Below are 15,985 nucleotides of genomic sequence, written 5' to 3' on the forward strand. Positions count from 1 at the left end.
CATGTTTTCATAAGAATCGTTCAAGTTGTGATACAAGTATGACACTTCTGGATATATTAACAATGGGGTATCGTTTCTGAAATAAGCCATTTGAAAATCCAATTTGGAAGCCTTTTTTCAAGATGGCTACGAGTGATTTCTATTTTCACCGCAGAAATTGACCAAGTCAAGTTTGGATGGTTAAATTATACATTTCTATGTTTATGAGCATGTAGTAGCTATTTTTTTTTTTACAAATTATCCGACCGATTGTATGTGTCACTACAGGACAATGACAGGTGATAGAGTAAATATCATTGCACTAGGAGGGCATACGGGATACATCACTGCTGTGCACCTCAGCATGGGGTTTAGTATCGGCGAATGTATTTGTACTTAGCATGTAGTTATAATTTGGTGTCCCAAATGCTACCTAATAAAGCCCAATAATAGATAGCTGTACCTGAATCAACAGGATGTGCCAGCATGGGGACAGCCGAACCAAGGATGACCGCTTTAGTTATCCAGATGGTCTACAGATGGCACGGGACTTAAATGGTACTGGATGAATGATCAGGTTCGGTGTCAGGCAAAGGCATGAGCAACCTCTCTATATCCCAAAGGTGAATGGCGATATAAGAATAAATCTTGAACTATCTAATCTCAATATCTCAAAATAGCCATTCATATTAACGTTCAATCTAAATGGAAAACCGACTGGAGCAAACGTTTCCTTTGTTAACAGGACAATGGAGAGCTCAAGTCACCACCAAGTTCCTCCGACAGTGCAAGTTACGACGGGCTCTCAAAATAGCATCTATTGAAACCGCTTCTAGCAGCAACAAAACAAATTGAGAACTAGTATTTTTTTCGTCCTCTGCTTTTTTTTCGCGTGGAAAAGGCTCCGAATCTGCATTGAGACAAGCAGTGAACGTTGAAACTCAGTGGCAGACTAAATTAATGTGCAAGGGCTTTTAGTGATTGTGAAGGTTATTGGCAAAACTCTGGATATTTAGCATCGGAGCTGAAATACCATTCTGTTTGACAGAATTGTATAATGGAAAGAGTCCTCCTTAACCATGAGAAGTGGTCGAGGCTTACCTGCCAAGGAAGGCCATCCACTATCATTTTCGGAAGTAGTCCCCTATATACCCGAGCTAAAATCTTGCAAGTTTTTAAATACAATACCAGGGTACATTGCATCGTTATCATCACCCATGATCCATCCACAGCTGGATTGAGACCTTCCAAGCCACCGTCATATTGTGACCCTGTGATGCAACCATCCACCAAGGACCTGCACACGCACTGATTTCATTTATGTCTGCAGTGGACGTCTTCTCGGATGCATTCCGACCCTTTGCCACTTCGTCATTATTTTGGGCCACCGACCATCCTCCCTTATGATGATCTGCACAAGGCCAATTTCCTTTTTTTCACAGTGTTGAATGTCAATAACCTGCTAATGTATAGTCAATGTGTTCCACTTTTGGTCTCGTCATTCTAAGCATTCTTTTCTCCACGCTTATTTACGCACTTGCCAGATTTTGTTGAAATGTTTTGGGTGTTTCAGAACTGTGTGTCATTGCAGCTCGTACATAATTATTAATGCTATCTTGAGGTACATTGGTATGTTACTTTCAATGATTAAATTATAAGTTTTTTGACAAATTCCACAGTAAATGTGGAATTTTCACCACTGGCTCAGGGTTGAAAACGAGCTGAATACCGCCTCAATGCTCATTTGAGGAAGAAATTACTGATGGACCTTTTTTTGCTCGTCTAAGAAAACCAAGCTTAAACGGAAAAAATATAAACAGCACTAAGTTTTACATTTGTGCAGTAGGGGGCAGAATAACGCTTTTGTAGAAGTTTATATAATTATATCGATCGTGCTCTGTTGATCTTTTGGAAATTGCTAAGTTCACGTACAACGTTTTAAAAACTGTTGAAAACATCGCATTTCTCTCATTGGAATCTCAGCTCATTATAACGATGATGATCATTAGGCGAGTGATTCGCGCATTGCGCTATAAACCCAGCAATCCGAGTTTGGATGCCAGGCGAACGGTCCGGGGTCTCCCGCTTTAACAAGCTATTACTAATCAGCGAACTATGGTCAAACAACCGCTGTGTGACCGACAAAAAAACGTGGGGACGCCTCCATCCAGCAGTTAATTGAAGTTAATTAATTATTAATAGTGCCCTTATGATGCTGGATTATTGTACGAAGAACACGTGCTCGTGTGGAATTCCATCGGCGTTCGCACAGGGAGTGACGGCCAGAGCAGAATGATGCACGAAAGACACGCGGATCGTACCCTTATTCTGTTCAGCGTCGAGCATTTGTTTAAGGTTTGTTTAACACTGCGTCTGTCGTGCGCCTATGAGTGTGTTGGTATTCCGCACAGGGTCAAAATTTAACTGTTTAAATGTAACTGGTTAACTGGTTATCGTTAAAACCCTTGGGAGTGGGGGTTTGACTACTCGGCTTCGCCCGGGACTTGGATTCACCACGCCCGGCCGCCTTTGTCTCCACCGGTGGTGGCCGTGAGCGGGAATCGAACTCGGGTCGCCGGGTTCGTAGCGCAGCGCGCTAACCACTACACTACCGCTCCCCCACCACAAACGTGCTCGTCCATAGGTACACATACACGCGCTTGCTGCAGACACACACAACTTTCACGGTGCGTGCGGCAGTAAACGACTGAAATAATAAAGCAATGCTGCGCGAAGAACGTCTTAGACCTGCAACACATTTTTATAGCACTTTAGCCGCGATCAGCAGGCACACTCCGTTACGCTTCCGCACACGGGTGACATGACATGTGACGTCACAGTTCACTTGCCGTGCAAAAAAATCATTATTGAGCCCCCCCCCCCCCAAAAAAAAATTATACAAAAGTGTATTTTTATAATTTCTGCATGGTTAACAGTCTAGAAAGTACCTACATGGCAAATTTCAAGTTTGTTGCATGTCGGGAAGTACGCTAAACATTTTGAACAGACACACATAATCACAACTTTACCTTTTATATATATGGAGATAGAGAAGAGATTTTATAATATCACCAAGATTGCTTGGCAGTGTGGCTTTAGCGTATTTTACACGGCAGGAATGTTATTGTTTTAGGCAATGCTGCGCGTACATTAGTTACACACTAATAACAATCACCGCTGGGCATTATTTTCATTACTCTTTGGTTCTTTCGGTAAAGTCACGTAGGTAGTAATAAAATAAAATAAATCACGTTTCGATCGCAACACAAGCAATCTTCATCAGGTGGAACAACCACAGCAAGAAATGCTGAAGTAGGCGAGAGAGCTGCCGTGGCAAGAGGTTATATAGGTAAGAAAGGGGGGAGAGAGAGGGGGGGGGGGCTGCGTGAGTGCTAGGGGAAGAGGACGTGAGGCTGGGGGGGGGGGGAGTGGGCGGGGCTAGAAGTGGGAAGCTGAGTGTGGGACACGGGGGAAAAAAATAAAAATGTACTTGTCACCGGCAGGTAGGAAGGAAACAACCACAACCAGTTAAGGCATTACCTGGTTATTAACATCCTTCCAATGATTGTTCAATTTGTATCCATCTTCTCGGTTGAAGTTATGTCTGTTTATATATCTGAATGGCTTCATGAACAAACCTTTGATAGTTGCCTGAAGGTTTGCAGAGTACCTTGGTCTCGGAAAAAACAATATCATGCGAACCCACAGCATTATAACAATGATTAGCTACGGCAGAGGTATTGGTTCTGCCGTGTTTCAGATCTGCCTTGTGTTCGCGAACACGGTCCGAGACATGTCGTTTCGTTTCCCCAATGTAACTGCTACCGCAGGTACAACTCAGTTTGTAGACTCCAGGATATTGCATGTCAGGAATGACCTCCTTCACAGATGGGATTAGATCACGGATTTTGTGTACTGTATTGAATCGGACCTGGATCTTGTGTTTGTTTAAGATTTTGGAAATATTTTTGGTAACACCTGCTATGTATGGTAAAGTGATGATTGGCTTCTCAGGAGATTGTTTCTCCATGGTTGGAGAAGCAGCTTTGCGAATAATACGGTCCGAGTACCCATTCATTTTGAGGGCTTGGTGTATGTGTTCCAGTTTACTGGCGAGGTGGTGTTGGTTGGAGATGCAGCGGGCCCTGTGGTGTAGTGTTTTGATGAGGGAATTCCTCTGGGCCGGATGGTGGTGGGCATCAGGTTAAAGATAGGAATCTGTGTGGGTGGCTTTCCTGTAGACAGTGTCCCGATGAGCCGTCAGGCCTCTTCTCAAGCAAAACATCCAGGAATGGTAGCTTACCATCCTTCTCCACTTCCATGGTGAATTTGATGGATGGGTATATGGAATTGATGTGGTTGATAAATTGGTTCAATGCTGGCAGGCCATGTGGCCAAATTACGAAAGTGTCATCTATGTGGATGGCTGGATGGCATCTGTTTCAAATTTCTCCATGAAAACATTCGCTATCACTGGTGATAAGGGGGAACCCATGGGGGTACTTTAATTTTTGTTTGTAGAAAGTACCATTCCAGGTGAAGTAAGTATTGGTAAGGCAGTGCCTAACCAAAGTTACCTACGTGACTTTACCGAAAGAAACCAACGAGTATGGATTCCTGCAGTCACGAAAGCTTCAAATCATTATTTTCATTGTCGAGAACCAGTTTTTATCATAGTACCCATACAGAACTTTTGTCAATCCACTGCTGGAATCCGTGTAGGTCGTGAAGGGTGATTTCTCCACCATACCCTTTACCACGCCGGTGACGGCTGGGCGCATAGACGTGGGAGCGTAATAAGTGCAGTGCAGTCCAATAATTGATTTTGCTACGCGTATCTCTGCTGCTCATCACGTAGCCTGGAAGCGGCCTGTAACAACCATGCTGCAAGTGCAGCGTGGTTGTCGCCAATCCAAGCACGAGATCCCGAGTTAGGGCGATATTCCGATTGATTGGGTCGGTCATAGGCACGATTAATTATAATTATCACAGTATCTAATTAAATTTCAGCGTGACACACCAACACTTAACTTGGTTGATAAAGGTAAAAATATAAGGTTTTATTGTTGAAACAATACTATTTTGGCACGCACTGTGTTACACGTATGTGCGTTGAGATATATGGTGTCAATTCATGGATTTAGTTTGCGTGACCAGACTTGAGCAATTCTAGATTTGAAGTTTTCGTGACTGCAAGGATCCATACACTTTGGTTCTTCCGGTCAAGTCACGTAGGTAAAGAAAATAAAAAAAAGAAATTAAATCACGTTTCGGACACAACACAAGCGTCCGTCGAGCACGTACTGTGTGCGTGAGGATTGCCCGCAATGTTTGGAAGAATGAACAAAGTTGAACAAAGTGAACGCGGCGATTCGCCACGGGACTAAAGTAGCGCAGATGACCTTGGTGATCAACTTTCTCCCTCGCACTGTGCGCATGTTCTACGTTCGTAAGTACATGAACTCCTTTCGCGCCGTACTCGGCCAACCGTGCTAATCGGAGGTGCGGGATATGCACTTACATACGTGTAACGCAAAACACATTACCGGGGTAATTTATGAGCCGGGCAGTCAGTGAATACGTAATGTAAACCCGCAGTGCTACATTTACTGTTTACGTCACCAACACAGCGCCTGTCTAACACAGGATCGGAAAAGTGCCTGAAATATGGACGTTAATGACTACAACATGTGACATACGCTCGTTACTAATGTGGACATTGATGGCCGTTTTGGTTTGGGTCTGCATCTTGACCGTAAATGTGCCTGGGACACAATGCATCATGGGTGCGGTATAGCATTGGGACATGTTAATAATCTCAACGAGCACAGATAATCGGTTGCATATGACTCATGACTCATATTTAAAATGTTCATTTCGCGCGTATTTAAAAATCCATAAATCTGAGGTCAATAGCGGCTTTTCGTAACAATAGACGTATTGTAACATTTAGTTTTGTATGTACTGTACAATAAATTCATGGATACGTGCATTTAATTTGAACAATTCTTTTTTACGAATTATGACTTAAAGTTGTGAGTGGACTCGTACCCAATTTTTTACAATGGATTCGAGTGTTGCTTTAAAAGCTGCACTATCATGTACAGATCACACCGCTCATGGACACACTCTGATAAGACAATCCATTAACAAAATGATAATTGTAAACATATTTTGACTTTTAAGTGGTAAAATCGGGGCTTAATTTCTCGTGCCGTATTTTTCGAAGGCCCCATCCCCAAATCCCAACTCCCAGACCACAACAACATCGGTGTTGGGGTGTATATTTTCTGGAGCTCAGCCCCGTACAGGCCCGGCTGAAGTGATTCCTGAATAAATACAAATGCATAATTTGACACAATGTTGGTACTTTAATGCTATTAACGCAAGTACAAAACATCAACACACTGAAGCACAATCTTAAAGAAAAGCACTCCGTACAACTGAACAATACGATTTTTTCGAGTTTGCCTCGACGCTCTTTTAAACGTCAGCTTGGCGAGCGTGAATGACGCGGTCAAACAAAATGTATGGCATAAGCATCAATTTGCCTTGCGTAAGGCAATTTACGTCGTCGCCTCATTGCCTGATTGTAGGCAGTGCACACGAAGAATGTCGCTTTCACGTGTGAACGCAGTGAGCATTTCCGTGAGATGTGCATGCAGCTGCCGAGCCACGCCTGCCGGTTGAAAGTTCAAAGGTTTCCATCTGTCTCTTGTCTGCAGCATGAAACATGTGGCTCTTCGTCGGAGGGAAGAGGGCCAAACACGTCGATGTGCGTACTGCAGCGCTCAATTTATTGGAAGTTATTTATTTCAATTCGCTGCGCTTCGCACGTGATCGCAGGTTCGCCAGTTCGCTTTCACCACGCGGCAGTTTAAACAATGAGCACGGATTTGTTTTTAATCTCCCCCCCCCTCTCTCCTTCCCATCTCTGCCCACCCAGCAGTATATAATGCGTACACAAACAATCGATTGGCAGGTCGCAATATGGTGGGGTGAAGTGTGCGCGTGTGTGTACTGCTACCGGCGACCCGAGTTCGATTGTCGCTCACGGCCAAACACCGGTAACGATTATCTCAACCAGGTCCCGCCCCCCGAGGTCGACTCAGCCTCAAATGAGCACCTTGTGCGGTTTTGTAAGCATCGCCACGAGTGAGACAAAGGCTGTCGGGCGTGATGCTGGTCACCCACCTTCATCGTGTACCGTTCTGGCCTTCCTAGGTGCTCGCTAACAGCACGTGACCCAACAGTCTTTAAAGGGCTATACGGGGGGGGGGGGGGGGTCTTTGTCCTTCTCTTTTTCTGTGCCACTTCTTCCAAGACATTTCACCAGTGTGGAAGTGTAGGCCAAATCACCTTCAGAGAGGCTAACTAGAGCCCCCTCGACTTGAGGCTCATTCAGCAGCAGTGACGTGGTCAAGGACAACCCACTTGAGGACTGCGCATTTAACCACCCCGTTTGTTCACGCGATTCAACACTTTCATATCCACTCGTGCGCTGCGATATCCGTGGCATAGAAACTCGTTGAGGAACGATGGTGGGTGGGTGGGTTGGTGGCGGGGTTTAAGGTGAATTTCATTGACCATCTGAAACGTTACGGAACGACCCGTTGCCGTGACAGCCACCTTGTTCATCCCGGGAACGCGCACAGCGCTTGCGCCAGTTGAACAGGGCCGGATAAAGGTTCTTGTATGGCCCGAGACACTTCTGTTTCGTAAGCCTTCAGTGATGACTCTCCACAGTTGGTATTGCTGCTGCCCCATGTTACCACCGCCTTGCAGATGTTGTTGCTAATTTGGCAATTAAAACATCTCGAGAAGTTCATCTCCGGCGTTAATGTCTCTCATCTTATGAAAAAACAATTGACATAACTGTCTCTTTGTATATACACTGTCCCTATCCTTGTTATATAAATATATTTATTCAAGAATATATCTTGGTTACATTTTTTTAAATCATACAAACAAAACAAAACATAAAAAAAAAAATTTGTACGCCATTTAGTTTTCGTAGGCCCGACATTGTCGTGGACCCTATGGGATAATACGTCTCTGCGTTAAACTTGCATCCAACATCCAAGCCGTGCCTAGTCAACAGAGCATCGGGACCCCAACGTTCCCAACTCGCTGCTTCGTCACAAAGTTTTCGTCTGGAAACTCAACCGGTTTTTTTTATTACTCATTGGTTTTTTCGGTAAAGTCACGTATGTAGAAATACAATAAAATTATATTAAAACAAAAAACAATCACGACGTTTCGATCACAACGCAAGCGATCTTCATCAGGTGTCAAGAACAAATCACGGAGGTAAATACAACAAAAAGATGAGAGACGAGAATTCAACAAACCTGAAAAAACATTATGTGAAGCACATCCAGTCAGGCCAACAACACAGTGAGACACTTCCTGGCGGACCACGAATTGTCACATTTCGATTTAAAGCTTTCGTGACTGCAGGGATTCATATTCTTGGTTCTTTCGGTAAAGTCACGTAGAAGGGAAATAATAAAAAAATAAAAAAATAAAATTCTCACGACGTTTCGATTGCAACACAAGCAATCATCATCAGGCGTGAAAACCACAGCAAGAAAATTCACAATTGTTTTTTTGTTGCAAAACAACTCGAATCAAAAACACGTGCGCGCTCTAGCTAAACCCTGCCTGCCTTCATTCTCGGTGGCGACAAGTTCATTTGACGACGACTTTCTAGCGGTGATTTTACCATCGCGTGCTTCGAACAAAACCCACACGTCGCTTGCATACTGCCGCATTTATTTCGAGTCGAAGAAGTATTCAGACGAATGGTGAGCACACAAACGCCGTGTTTTTGGTAAAATAAAAAAAATAATGTTGGGCACAAGCGGCCCGGGGGGAAACTTCCTCTTGGATACAATTTACCGACCCACATAAATGGAGATCACGTCGTGTCTCTCCGTGCGTCACGCTGATGGAAAGCGGGCACCCATCCATCACCACGCTGAACCGTAATTGTGCCCCGCAGATTTGTTTAAGGAGAAGCAATAAACATTGCGGAGCCCCACAGTGTTGTTCAATAATGGAATGGGTTTTTTTGTTATTTGGGAAGCGACCGCGCCACATGTGGCTGAAAATATCCTCCCGAGAACGCGTGAACGTGGTGGGGAGAATTCGGCAAGAGATGCGGTGTTTTTGTTGTTGTTTGCGGTCCTCTCAGTCACTTGTAGTAGAACAGCGTTGCAGCGGTTTTATACACTGGCCTGTCAGCCTGACCACCTGAGTTTGAGTTCAATTCCCGGTCGCACCTTATGTTAGTAGCGAATGCTGTCTGAATCAGTCCCTGGACCCCCTCCTTCCCACTTTTCATCATCATCATCATCACGATCCATGCGCAGATAACCCGGTGTCCATTTGTTTCCACTTTCCTCTGTCTTGTGGCAATATGCTCAAATAGTGCAACATCTTTCTGGCTCCAAGCTAGACGATCTGGCACTTTTCACCAACCCACAAAGACCAGTGTGGTGAAGTGTGATCAAACAATCCCCATGATTGACGTTGGGTATGGGGAGGCCTTCATCTGGCAGTCGAATGATATAGTGCTGTAAGTTATCACAGTAATTATTATTCGTCTCTTCAGAGATTACAGTGTTTTGCCAACGTCATTCCCTGTGCTCTCATTCAAACACGTGAGGTGTTTACGTATTTGGTTGATGCACAGCTCTTTGAACTAAAGACATTGAAGAAATGCTCTGTGTTAAAGCTTGGTTTTGGTCAAAATAGGCACCAATGAATATTGAGCATGGGCGTTGGAATGAATGAGCATTAATGAGAAACAAATACAACCCAACTTTTGTACGGGGTGGCAATCCCATGCCCTTCGTTCCCTCAATAGCCTCAACATATTTCGCGTGCGACTGATATCGACAGTCTGTCATGGGCACAAAGTATGGGGGCTTCCCTGAAATGTTTATTGACGATGAAAAAAAACCTGCTTGAAATAACTCGCTAAGGCCGCGCCGCTTACATTGCCTTAGGATTTACAGACTCTGCTCGATTTAGTCCAGAGTGTGAATAGCAGCTGCGTAAATTAGTATCATTGCTGCTTTGATTGTGTGTTGCAGTTGGTGGAGTGGTGGCACATAAGTTTAGGTCGTTTGCAAGGACAAACAACCTTTCTGACCGATATATATATATTCTGGGAGGCATTTATCCAGCATTGGATTGACAAAATTAATATAAAATAATATAGTTCGATTGATACCTCAATAACATCAACATTGAAAGGAGAAATTCGTATTTAAGTTACTTTTAAACCTATGTAATACTTTTGTGTTAAGAACACAGACTCGAATGGAGGTATTTGTCAATGAGTACGGCACTCATTGATAAATACCAGCTCAAATTAGGCCGAATAACCTGGACATTAGCCCCCGCACACCGATCGCCTCGAGAGATTCACCTGTCTCTCCGTGCCACCCACAACGTTTATGTTACGCCCACAGCAAGTTTTGCTCACCCGGCGCTATCAGCGTCTGGCTTTTTCGCTGTTCCTAACTGACCGTCGAGATGACTCGCAGAACCGTCACGACGTTGCTTGGCGGTCGAGGACTTTTGTCTTTGTTGTTCCCTCGTCTGGAATTCATCAGGAGCAGGGGACACCCAGGGCTTCCACATATGGATTGTGGGAAGTGCTTATTACGCGCAGCTATTACACATTTCCTATTAACTATAGAAAAATGTACCCCAATTGCGAAAGGCTCGTGGCCCACCTGCACCAGTGGACATGATACACCGTGAGGAATTAAACTTGACTTCCTCGTTCTTTATAATTACCGACGGTTTTCCCCTCTGGTACGGAATGTGCTGTGCCTCTTTTTTTAAACTCGTGCCAAATATAACTCGAGGCTGACGTTAATTTAAAATCCATTTCACTCGAATGCCTGCAATGCTTGCAGAGCAATGCGCCCACTGTTAAGTACTCCGTACAGGAATCTCAGCGGACTTACAGAGGCATCCTGGAGCAATGGCATGTTAATGGCGCGGCATTTGTACGGCTTGATTCTAACGTCACCGCAAATGTGTGTCAGAAGTCCTTAGTGCCGTGCATATGTGAGCACGCGTGTGAGCATGCACAAAGGCTTTTGAGTTCAGTGCATGTGATCCAGGAGACCCAAGGTCTATTCATAGCCAGGTGACCTGAGTTCTATTCCTAGTAATGTTCATTGGTGCCAGGTGACATCTGCATTTGATGTGGTTTTTCCCTGAGTTGGCTCCGTTTAAAATGCTGTCAGTACATAGAAGCATTTGTGTAAGCCAGCGAGGGGGAGACAAAGGCGGCTGGGTGTAGTACCGATCCCACCCGCAACTCTCATGTGCTTTGTGTCAGCCGTAATTAAGTGCTCACTCACAGAGTTTAAATTGAAAAATTATTTCTTTAAAACTGCCTTTCGTGTTTAGTTCGTTGTCCTTCCCCCGCACGTCCGAATGGCACGTTTGGCTATGTACGGTGCGAAAGAGGTTTCAACATACATACGTACAGACATACGTTGGTCCCAACCATCTAGCCAGACCGAAATGGGATTCTTGTAATCTTGGTTCTTTTGGTAAAGTCACGTAATAAAAATAATAATAATAAAATAAAAATATAATAAAAATAAAAATAATAAATTGGAAGTAATAAAAGCAAAAAACCCACGACGTTTCGATCGCAACACAAACGGTCTTCATCAGGCGGAGAGAAAAAAGAGGATCTTTGTGTGTCCGGGCCTGTGTGTGTGCTGCCATGTGGGGAGCGGTGGTGCAGCGGTTAGCGATACGCTGCTCGCTAACGGTACTTGTCCCAACAATTTGTGAAGGCTTATACAGGGGTGATCTTAGTATTTGTGCTGCCATGAATAGCATGCGGTCTCATCCGGCAAACCGCACTGACGTAATTTGTGTAAGCAAATCGCACACGTTTGTGCCAATGGTGGAAAGTATTTCACAAAATGTCAATTGTCTCGTAATGTAACGCTCAACAGCTTATTTTCTCTATAACGTGTTCAGAATATATTAATAACATAGGTGTTACGGTAACAACAATTGCTAATGGTAGTTCAGCCAAAGTATTGTATATCTTCATTTTTGATAACAAGAATAATTTACTACGCTTTGCAAATCCACTGTTGGTTAATGTCACAAAAAAATCCACGTCAGTCACGAAGGTTGTTTGAGCATTCTTCACTCTGCTGGTTAGTGAGGGTTGATAAAGGGGTGGACTGGTTCAGCTATCACTCCGTCGCTTAGTTGTGTTAGATTTTAGTTGCGAACAGGAATGGAACTCGGGGTTTCATGTACGGTGTGTTAATTCTGTACGCAGCACATCAGCATATATGCACCATCGCTCTAACACAGTTCTTGTCCCCATGGTACACTAAACAGCCAACGGCAATCGAGGTTAGAGCAGTTGTACTTTACCGCATGACGTGTTCACGTGGTGTGCCATGAGCGATCGCATTCTGCATTATAACGATGGTCAGTGCAATCGAGCATCCCGACTCTGGGGGTTCTTGCTGCAGTCGCCATGGTGTAAGTGTACGGATAAACAGAGTTGAGCTCCGAGGCACGCATCAGCTGTTGTTGCTAATACGAGCTGCGTTTATTCCACTGGATTTTTTTTTGTCCCAAGGCAAGCGGGACGGTATTTCGAGAAAGGCGCGTGTAGCCTCCCTCATTGGGCGACCCATTCGGGCGGGGGGGGGGGGCTTCGAGGCTACTCCAAAGTAAATAAACAATGTTTGGCATTGCATAGATGTAATAATCTAGACGGTACCAGGCAAAATGCATTCACGCAGGTCACTTGAATGCATGCTAAAGACTGTAATTAGCAGCTTCAATTGTTTCTGTGTTGTGACTAATGGATGCTAGCACGTGAAATTTTTGTTCAAGCAATGTTCAGGCGGCGCGTACTCTGCAACATCTGCATATGATTTGTGGACGACAAACTTTTTTGCTCAGCATTTTTATGCGATGCAGTATGACAGCTGTGCTCATTTGGCTGTGTGTAAGAATATATGAAATGCTGCTTAAGATTCAAATGCTACAGTTTGTGGCTATTGACATGGTAATTTAGTTCACAATGGATATTCGATAAGTTTCAATTTTTCAGGTCAATTTCAGCCCCTTTTTCAATTTCACTGCTGCATTGAAGGTCTCCTCCGTGTTCTGTCGGTTATTGGAGTAATTTGCCCATACTTCACCATGCTGGTCAGTGTCTGCAATTGCCATGGATGTTAGTCATAGGCAATAACCAAGCTCAGGTTGGCCAGTTCAAAGTGCACGCACTGGCCACTGTGCCACCACTCCCCACCTCAATCTGTTTACTAAATTGATTGTGGCTATTACAGCCTTTAGTCAATAAATATCATATTTGTCTCATATGGCAAGAATCAAATGCTTCTCCATGTTTCGGGCACGATGTATGTATGTTGAACCTTTTTCACTATGTACGTAGCCAACCGTGCTAATCGGAGGCATCTCAATGAGATCGTTGTGAACTTTGGATGGATGCTGCAATGTGAACTGATTTTGCAGACCAGATGTTGGAATATAAGAATGTAAATGTCCTTCCAATATGGCAAATTCTTTGCAACTTGTGAACGACGCACTAATCTGCAGACACGGTGGCCACCTGTCAAAGTTTACTTTTGGATAGCAACAATAATGTTTGTTTTAACTATTGTTTCCATGTCTGTTTAAATAGTATAGCTTCGGGGCTCTCAGTAGATCTGAATGAAATGCTTTTTGAAATGTGTTTTTTTTAAATGCTGAATTATCAAACAAAATCAAATCAAATGCTCGACCGTTTCCATATTCATAACATGCAACGCACTATGCACGTACATAGCACCACAGTGAATGTGAAATATTGCAGACTGGGGCTGTGATGCAGTGGTTAGCACACTGTACTCTAGAGGACCCAGTGACTAAAGTGAATTCCCTGCCACATCTAACATCAATGGTTCGTGATATCTGATCCAGTCCTGGCCCTCCCCACGATTCAGCAAGGGGCCGTCCATAAATGACGTCACGCGATTTTGGACTATTTTTGACCCCCCCCTCGTCACACGGCGTCACAAAAAGTCAGACACCCTTCAAATATGACGTCACAAAGCTCTGCCCCCCTCCCCTAGGTGCGTGACGTCATTTATGGACGGCCCTCAACCTGCAAATGATTAGCATGGTCCAAGCAACCTCCACGATTGACATGGCATGGGGAGACCTTCATCCAGCAGTAGACAAACTAAGGGCTAAATTTTGATTTAAAGCTTTCGTGACTGCAGTAATTGATATTCTTAGCTCTTTCGGTAAAGTCACGTTGAAGGGAAACAAACAAATAATAAAATATATATAAAACAATAAAAATTCTCACGACGTTTCCATCATAACACAAACGGTCATCATCAGGTGTGGAATATAAACTAAAGGCTGTAAATGATTTATATTTTAATTATTGCGGATTTCAATTCTGCTCATAGGGCAGTCAAACAGGCACCTCATAATTCTTATATTGAATAGTCAATGACAAGGGAAATGTTTAACCCCCAAGCATAAGCAACACCATGTCCCGGTACAGAACGTTGTTTGGCCAGTCGGCATTTAACAATAATCTGTGAGACCAATAATGAGCTGATACCCATGTTAGTGTACTAACCCAGCACCTTTGACGTGCTGGGTTTGAGACCTGGGGAATGATCAATTAGCACTGTTAGCTACGTACGGTGCGAAATAAGTTCAACATATACACGGGAAAAACTGGCACATATTTCTTGATGTAATAATGATTCTTTAGGTAGGCACACATATTGTCTCGGTTCGGGTGCCAGTAACTAAAAAAAACCCATCTAATCGAGACGTTTGCACAGAGTGCAAGACACCATCACTCAAGTCGTTGGTGAACACAGCGTACAGTGAGACTAATTGAGATTTGTTTTTTTTTTAAAACAGCCACGAGAGATGTCACCGTGGTGTAATAATTATCGAACAGTTTGCCCTGAGTGGTTCTTGAAATATGGCTCTTGAAACAACGGTGCAAGTTTGTTAAAACCACCCCCTGCCCCCCACCCCCATCTCTGTCGGCCCAGCAGTACAAATGTGTACGCCACAGATAGTTGATTGGCAGGTCACGTGTGGTGGGCTAGTCCCGAGTCTTCTAAGGTGTGTGGCCATTGTGGAAGAGAAGGTAAAATATCCCCTCAAGGGCTTCCTGGAGCTTCGTCTAGTGGAGGTCCTTATAGCAGTGGCATGAACAAAGACGTTGCAGGCCCGCACCTTTACCTTGTCCCGTGGGAATAATTCGAATGCGGCCAATGAGGCCATTGCGGCATAGCCATCCTCAGTCGTGATCAATACACAGGCCCACTAAACAGTTTGAACCATGTCTTTAATCTGCACATATCCTTTAATCCGTGTGTTCCTCTTACCGTCTCTCTGTAGTTCCAAGTATCCATCTCTACAAAGTGTCTTTGAGCACTTTTCAGTCCCGTTCCTTGTTTTGTTAATGACCATGTTTCCGAACCATATTTCACAGCAGGCAGCACGCACTGATTAAAAACTCTATTCACGAAGCACATTGGTATGTTGTTTTTCATTATCGAGATCAGTTGCCAGCGTTTTAAAAGCATTCCAACCTCTGCTCATCTCTAGTTCTTATTGTTTTGTATTGAGGCCTTAGAGAGTAAAATGTAAATGTGAAACATTTTTAAAATTAGTAGGCAAGGTTTGATCTTCGCAATGAAGTCAGTGGCACACATGCAATTATCCATAAATGTGGCCGTAAAACAATTCTCCCTGGGATCTCTGAAAACAAAATATTCAGCATTGTGATACGAAGGCGGGTTCCCCCCCCCCCCCCCCCACATTGCTGAAGGTTGTTTCCTGGAACTCTTCCCTCCAATTGCTGATTGCTGACTCCTGGTGATGTGTTGACCCTATAATTTAATGGGTGAATTTTGGACGGGGTTAAAATTACGCAGCATCCCTCCCTACC

The sequence above is a fragment of the Petromyzon marinus genome, chromosome 1, assembly GCF_048934315.1.
Source record: "Petromyzon marinus isolate PM22_M1 ecotype Great Lakes invasive population chromosome 1, UKy_Petmar_22M1.pri1.0, whole genome shotgun sequence".
Classification (NCBI taxonomy): Eukaryota; Metazoa; Chordata; class Hyperoartia; order Petromyzontiformes; family Petromyzontidae; genus Petromyzon; species Petromyzon marinus.